Here is a 7,702-nt window from a genome sequence, read left to right as displayed (position 1 = left end):
TGATGGCGGGAACAAGGTGTCTTGGGAGGCCATTTTCTGTCTTGTCTGAAGGCGACTCGGCCATGTGGCCGGCGCCATTTTGTCCCTCTTGTCCCTTATGGGGACAAGGTTTGTCTATAGAACAAAAGGGGTTTGAACAGGGAGAATTGGGGAGCGGGACACGGGACTCGGAATGGCCCATACTGGGATGGCCAGTCCCAGCATGAGAGAGGGACAGGGTGGATTGGGGAACAGCAGGGAGTCGGCAGCAGCCCTGTGCCTCAGTGCGGCAGGGTCTGTCGCCCGATCCACCCTTAGGGGAAGCGGGGGTAGGAACGGGGGAATCGGAGTGAGGGGTAGGAGAACTGGGTCCCAAGCATTCCCGCTTTTTATTAAATAATGTAAAAATAGAATGAAAGAGAGGAAAGAAATGTCCCACCCTAAAATTCCCCTTAACTTGTAAATCGTATAACAGTCTCCCGACTTTACCCCAAAACGGAACAGAATTAAAATCCTCCCTGTGTGTATCAGGGAGGTGATCGAAAATAAAATTAACAAAGGATTTCAACTGCCCTTTTTTAAAAGAAACATTCCCCAAGACAAGGGACGTTTTAACTTGGGAGTAAAAGTCCTGCCGGATCGGGGAGAGGCGGTTGCCCATTTCCCCGACTAACAAAAGCCCCAGGAAGCAAAGGAGAAAAGAAAAGAAAAGAGGCTGGGTCGGTGCCCGCAGAAGGGGGCAAAATACTCACAAATCCAGATGGACCGCAGCCGAAAGAAAAGGTGCCTCGCTGGGGTGGTGCAGGCGCTGCGATTCTCCGCGGCTTGGGCGCTCCACTGGAGCGGCGGTTTCCAAGCAGAGGAGGTGTCCGCAGCCCACGGAGCGAGCGGTCTCCTAAAACGAAGCTCGCACGCTGGTGGACCAGCTCCCAAACGGCGCTTGAAATCCGGCGAAGAGCGGGTCACGGATCCTGTCTCTTCGCGGAGACACTCCCGTGTGACACCCGGGTGGTGTCAACGTGTTCGGGCGCCAGTAGTATCGGGGCGCGGCTCTCCGGTACGGAGGCTCCGCCGATACGGTGGTAATAAGAATGCGTACACCACGGCAGGTCGTCTCTCGGACGCTGCTTTATTCGCTGAGGGCTGGGTGTCAGGGAGGATCCGCGACCCGTCCGCTCGGCAAGGGAGCAGGCTCCGAGAGCCCCGAATAAGGGGCGGGGTGGGGCTTATAACAGGTGGCAAATAGGAGGGACAGGGTACAAAGGGTCCAGTAGGAATGGGGTTCGGAGGAGGAGTTGGGATGGAATAATTGGGGTACAGCAAATGGGGATGAGGGAAGGGGGCGATAACTGGGGAAGAGCCAATTACAGACAGAGAACTTAGGAACATTCTGGAACTAAAGGCAAGTACAAAAATGATTGACATAAAGATGGACATAACTGACAGTTACATAACATAAGGGGGGTGGTAGATTCGATGGGCAGCTTGGAGGCGGGAATTTATACAACAGCCTCCTCCCAAGGCATATTCGGGGGGGCTTTTCCCAAGTCCCCTACCGCAGGATGGGATGGGATGGCATGGCATGGCATGGCATGGCATGGCATGGCATGGGGCCAAGCTGGCTGCAGGCACCATCCCTGTGGCCCAGCTCTTCCACTCACCCTTCTGCCGTGGCTGGAACTGCTCCAGCTCTTCAGGCTGCTGTGCTGGGGCAGCTCCAGGGCCTTCTTTCTCCTCCTTCCCCCAGGCCAGCTTGGGCACGCTCGCAGGTCTGAGCTCTACGTCGCTGCCTGGATTCATGGTTGCTTGCAGAAGGTGAAAAGGAAAAGGTCCAAGTCAGCAAGTGCTGCAGTCGTGCCTTGAGGGCACCTGCAAGAGTGAAGTCTTGGCAAGGCTACAGGACAGCAAGTCCTGCATTCTGCTCTTGGGGCTCCTGCCACAAGGACAGGAGACTCCTGTCAAGGATGGTGCAAATGCCACGGTCTGCCCTCGAGGGCAGCTGCAGAAGAGATGCCTCGGGAAGGCCAGGGGTCACCAAGTGCTCTGGTCTGCCCACGAGGTCACCTGCAGGAGTAATACCTCTGGAAAGCTCTGGGTCAGCAAGGAACGAGTGGCTGTGCGAGGGCTCCTCACAGCACTGCTCTCTCGCGTCCTCTCTCGTCGTGTGCACCGAGCACTGTGGAGTGTAACTGTAACTTGTAACTGCCAACACCTCTGCCAGAGCGTGTCACCAAGGGCCCTTGGAATCCCTGTCCCGTTCCATTCCACGGTGACCATGCTGCACCGTGTCACCAAGGGCCCTTGGATCCCCTGTCCCGTTCCATTCCACGGTGACCATGCTGCACCGTGTCACCAAGGGCCCTTGGATCCCCTGTCCCGTTCCATTCCACGGTGACCATGCTGCACCCTGTCACCAAGGGCCCTTGCACGCACTGCCACCTGCCCTGGGGCCACCCCCAGCCCCCCAGAGTGGCCCAGGGTGGAAGGAATGCCTTGCCCCAGGTGTGTCAGACAGCCCAACAGGATCTTTAGGAAGGGCTCAGCCCATCAGCAAACGCTGCCCTGCTCTGCAGGCTCAGAGCAGCAGGAGCCCCCGCAGCTGCCGACGCAGCCGCGGCGGGAAGGGCACGGGGCCTCCACAGAAGCTGGCACGGCCTCCTCGGGACACGTCCCACATGGTGGCCATCCTAAGCACGGCCGTGGGACACAGACCAGGAACGTGTGGGCCAGGGCAGGAATGCTGCTCTGAGCCCTGGGGCCCGGGCAGCGCTGACAGCAGCAGGTGAGGCACAGTCCCCGCCCAAGCAGAGTTTCCCCGAGCCCTGGCAGCACCGGTGCCCGTCTCCTGCCCCAGAAACCTGTGCCCCAAAAGGGCTTCTCTGCCAGAGGGCAGCCAAAGCTGGTGTGCACTGGGGGCTGTGCTCTGTCCTACAGGGGCTGTGGGTAGCAGCACCTGGAGCAACTGGGGGCAACACTTGGTGCGTGTCAGATGTTGCTGCTCCTTCCCAGAATGATTTTTTCATGGAAGGGATTAGCAGCAGCACAGAAACACCAACAACTACTGAACTTCACAGGACAAAGAGACTCCACTGAAACACTGCCATGTTTCCTTGTGCTTTTGCGTCTTTCTTGCACTCTGAAAGAAGAAGAATTGGCCCAAGCCCTGCTATTCAAATCTCCAGCTGCTGTGTGTCTTCCTGTGGCAGCTCCCTGCAAACACAACTGGCTGCCTGCTCAGCTGGGCAATGGACGGCCACAAATAGGGAGGGCCCTGGTGAACATCTCTTTGGTCTCGTGGGGCAGCGAGGGCACAGGAGACAAAGACTGCTCCTCCTGAGTTCATGGGGCAACAGAGAGATCTTATTTCCCAAGCCCCCCCTTACACAGGGCATTTGAAAGACCAGGCCTGGAAGCTCTCATTGGTTTGAGCTCCACGCCCCTTCAGGTTCTGGCCTGTGAGGTGCCTGCAGTTTTGGGAGATATTTGATTGGTCAAGACCCCTGTCAATCATGGGAACACCTCACCCTTCTTTTCTTTATCAAATTCTGTGTATTGTTCTCTGTCACCCATCTGCAAGGGCCCTTTGCAAACATGGGGACAGAGGACAGCATGCATCTAATTTACACTGCAGCTGCAGCATTCCCCTTCAGGAACTGTTAGGGGAGAACTCAGGCCACAGGCATAATGCTTCTTGGTTACAAATTGAACTTATCTCTAAAACAGAAAGTATTTAACCCTGAGCCCATTTAACCCTTAGAGAAAAACCCAATTTTATAAAACAACCTTTCAGCACTTGATCCCTTGGAAAAAAACCGAACTCCCAGAAAAGAGTCTGTAAACAGAAAAACTGTTTGCAAACATGAGAAATAATTTGTAAAGAAATCAAGTCCTTCTATGAACTGTCCGTGAGGCAGGTGATCATTTTAAATGCTGTCTGTGGTTTCCAGTGTCCATATTTTAGGCAGCTGCATTGTACTGTTGTAGGATTTATTGTAAAACATGAGAACAGACTCAGAGGGGAGGAGGGTGTGCCCTCAATCCAACTCCTTTCCCCTTTTTTCTTTGTCTAAGAAATAATAATAGGAACAGCACATGTATTTTGAATACTATTAACTTATGCAAACTTTCATCCAGGTTTACTGATAATATTTTTCTTTACCAGCCAGGTTCAGGGCAAAGAACTTGATTGGGAGATGTTTTGATAAGGGCAAGGAACTCGGTTGGGAGACATTTTCTATATTTATATTTTATCTAGTGCAAACCATATACTTTTTTCCCTTTGTTAGAAGTTAGAAATTTTTTATTGACTTTAATAGCTGACTTTTAACTTTTAAAATGATGACAAGTGGCAGAATTCAGTGAAAAAACTTTACAACTGCACTTTGCTTATGAAAAATCCAATCTCTGTGTGTACCTCAGTGGATATTCCTTGAATCATACCAGTTTATCTTGAAGCAATGCAACAATAATTATTAGAATATTAAGAAAAGGCATGTTAATACACATACTAGGACTTCTTTAAGACAATGATTTACTAAAATATGAATATCAATCTAATATCGATATCCAACTGAGACAGACAAAAACTCTCTAAGAGTTTAAAGTTAGAAAGTGTATGTTTATTGAGACAGCTGGGCAGTACGTGGGATAATTCCCTAATGCACACTGCAAAAATCACAGGTATTACAAAGCTTTTTTATTTACAGAGGTCTTGAATACACAAAATATGAATGCATATTCATATCCCTGTCACTTCCTCTGCTCCGCTTCATATGCTAATTGGCAAAAAGGCTATTAAGCATGTGTGGTTCTGTTCGCGGGGTCCATTTTGGGGAGGAGTCTCCAAAATGAGGAAGTAAAATAAGTCTTCCTCGTTCTGACCTTTCTGCCTTTCCCATGCATACGTGACAAATGAATCTTTGCCGTTTTCCTGTGCTTAATGGATCCCTAAAGTATGGGAAGTCTGAAACTGTTTTTGTGCCCCTGAAATCTGTTTATCAGCAGGATTGGGGCTGGGATGTGCCCTGGTGCCTGGGACATCACCAGGAGCGGGGCTGGGATGTGCTCTGGTGCCTGGGACATCACCAGGAGCGGGGCTGGGATGTGCTCTGGTGCCTGGGACATCACCAGGAGCGGGGCTGGGATGTGCCCTGGTGCCTGGGACATCACCAGGAGTGGGGCTGGCTCTGATGCTCTCCAGTGCCTGGGACATGACAAGGGGCGCTGCTGGCTGGGGTTTGTTTGGTGCCTGTGCAATCCCAAGGGCAGTGTCACAGCGGGGCAGCTCTCAGTGTCCCCAGCAGGTCACAGTGTCCAGGGCAGCCCGTGCCAGCGGTCACTGCGCACACGGGGCAGGCTGGGCTGGACAGGGGACGGGGCAGAAACGCTGTCCCGGGACTGGGGTCTCCCCCTGCCTCTGGGGCCCAGCCCCTGCTGGGAGCGCCTTGGGCAGGGCACGGGGCTGCTGCTGGGCCAGGGGGACAGGCCATGCCCCCTGTCCCCTGCTGCTGGGCCAGGGGGACAGGCTGTGCCCCCTGTCCCCTGCTGCTGGGCCAGGGGACAGGCCGTGCCCCCTGCCAGCTGCCCAAGCCCCTCTGATGCCTGTCCCTCGTCCCTGTGGCTCCTGTCCCCACCACTCCCCACCACCTTCACTCCCTCCTTCAAAGCCCCACTCAACCCCTTCACAGTGACCTCTGGAAAGAAAGAATGAATGAAGGAAAGGAAGTGTTGGCTGTTCACCCTGGCTGGATGTCAGGCACCCACCAAAGCTGCTCTCTCACTCCCCTCCAGAGATGGACAGCAGAGAGAAAACAGAATGAAGGCTTTATGGGTTGAGCTATGGACTGGGACAGATCACTCAGCAAATACCATTATGGGCAAAACATTTCCAAAATTGGAGATATTAATGGAATTTATTGCTATCTGGATCAGGGCAGGATAGTGAGGAGTAAAACCAAGCTTTAAAAACACCTTCTGCCCTTCCCTCCCTCCTTCCCAGCTCTACCTCCCCCCCCAGTGGGTGCAGGGAGACAGGGAATGGGGGCTCTGGTCAGTTCATCCCCTGTTGTTTCTCCTGCTGCTCGGGGGGAGGAGTCGTTCCCCTGCTGTGCCAGGGGTCCCTTCTGGAGACACTTCTCCATGAACTTCTCCACGGCGAGTTCATCCCACGGACAGCAGTTCTCCACAAGCTGCTGCAGCGTGGCTCGCTCCTCCATGGGCTCACAAGTCCTGGCAGGGCCCTGCTCCAGCGTGGGCTCCTCTCCAGGGGTTTGCAGGTCCCTGCCAGGTCCCTGCTCCAGCACAGGTTTCTCATGGGGTCGCAGCCTCCGCTCAGGCATCCCCCTGCTCCAGCACGGGCTCCTCCAGGCGCTGCAGGTGCATCTCTGCCCTCCGTGCCCTCCACGGGCTGCAGGGCCCAGCTGCCTCACCAGGGTCTGACCAGGGAATCTCAGGGCAATCAGCTCCAGCAGCTGGAGCAGCTCCTGCCCCTCCTGCCCTGCCCTGCCCTGCCCTGGGGGTGTGCAGAGCTGTTCCCCTCACAGGTCCTCACCCTGTTCCTCCCTGCTCACAGTCACAACTCCAGCATCACCCATTTCCTTAAATCTCTTATTCCAAAGGTGTTACCACCATTTCTAACTGGGCCAGCCTTGGCCAGCAGCCAGTCTGTCCTGGAGCCAGCTGGAATTGACTCTGTGGGACATGGAGGAGCAGCTGCTCTCACAGAAGCTGCTTCTAGAGCTCCTCCCTTACCAAAACCTGGCCATGCAAACCTGGTATAAGTATGGTAGAGCTTTTATTACCACTATTAATTCTTATTATTTCTATTACCTCTATTTTTGCTATTAATGGTACAGTTATTATTATTACTAGTATTTTTAGTCTTTTGGACTCTATATATATTAATAGTGGCTAGATTAGAACTGGAAACAAAGGTACTTCATTGCAAGTAGCGGCTAGAGTTTTGTCAGCCTCTTGCCCTGCCCTGTTCTGTGTCATTGCTGTGTCTGTGTCTGAAGCTGCTGCTGCCAGGCCTCCCTGTTTCTCTGGTTTGGGAAATTCCATGGCATTGCTCACATGTCAGAGAGGGCTTATTCCATTCAAACACATGCTCTTAGCTCTTCGAGTCCCATTGTTGGAAGCTTGTTTTCTAACATTGTTAACTTTCTCAGCTTCTGTTAATATTTGTGATTTTATAACAAAATGTTCTTGGGTGTGATTGTGCAAGATTCTCTAATCAGCTTTCAGTTTGCTCTTGGGTTTCTTACCGGTGTGTCCGAGCTGAAGGCAGCATTTTGGGTGGAAGGCTTCAGCGGGAGCTGGGATTGCCTCGGCAGCAGCTGGTTTTGCAATGTGAGCAGCGCTGACAGAGATTCCGTGCGCTGAATATTCCGCCTGGTTGGAGCCGCAGTGCCCGGCTGGAGGGAGCCGCGCCGGGCGCTGCGGGTTGTGCCGGGCCGGGCAGCGGCCGCAGCCCCGGCAGGGCCCGGCCGTGGACACGGAGCCTTTGCTGGGCAGGGCTCGGCCCTGCGGCGCCGGGCGGGCGGTGCCGCTCCCGCCGGGAGCCTGCGGGAGCCGGGACAGCGAGAGAGCCCGGGCCGAGCATCAGCCCCGGGGCACGGCCCGGGAGGGGGCACAGCCCGGGGGTCCCGCAGAGCCTCCCTGCTCCAGATCCGCGCCTGCCGCAGCGGGGCAGCTGCGGCACCTGCGGGGCACGGAGGAGCCG

The sequence above is a fragment of the Lonchura striata genome, chromosome 35 (assembly GCF_050655825.1).
Source record: "Lonchura striata isolate lonStrDom1 chromosome 35, ASM5065582v1, whole genome shotgun sequence".
Classification (NCBI taxonomy): domain Eukaryota; kingdom Metazoa; phylum Chordata; class Aves; order Passeriformes; family Estrildidae; genus Lonchura; species Lonchura striata.
Note: the sequence above shows the minus strand (reverse complement) of the source record.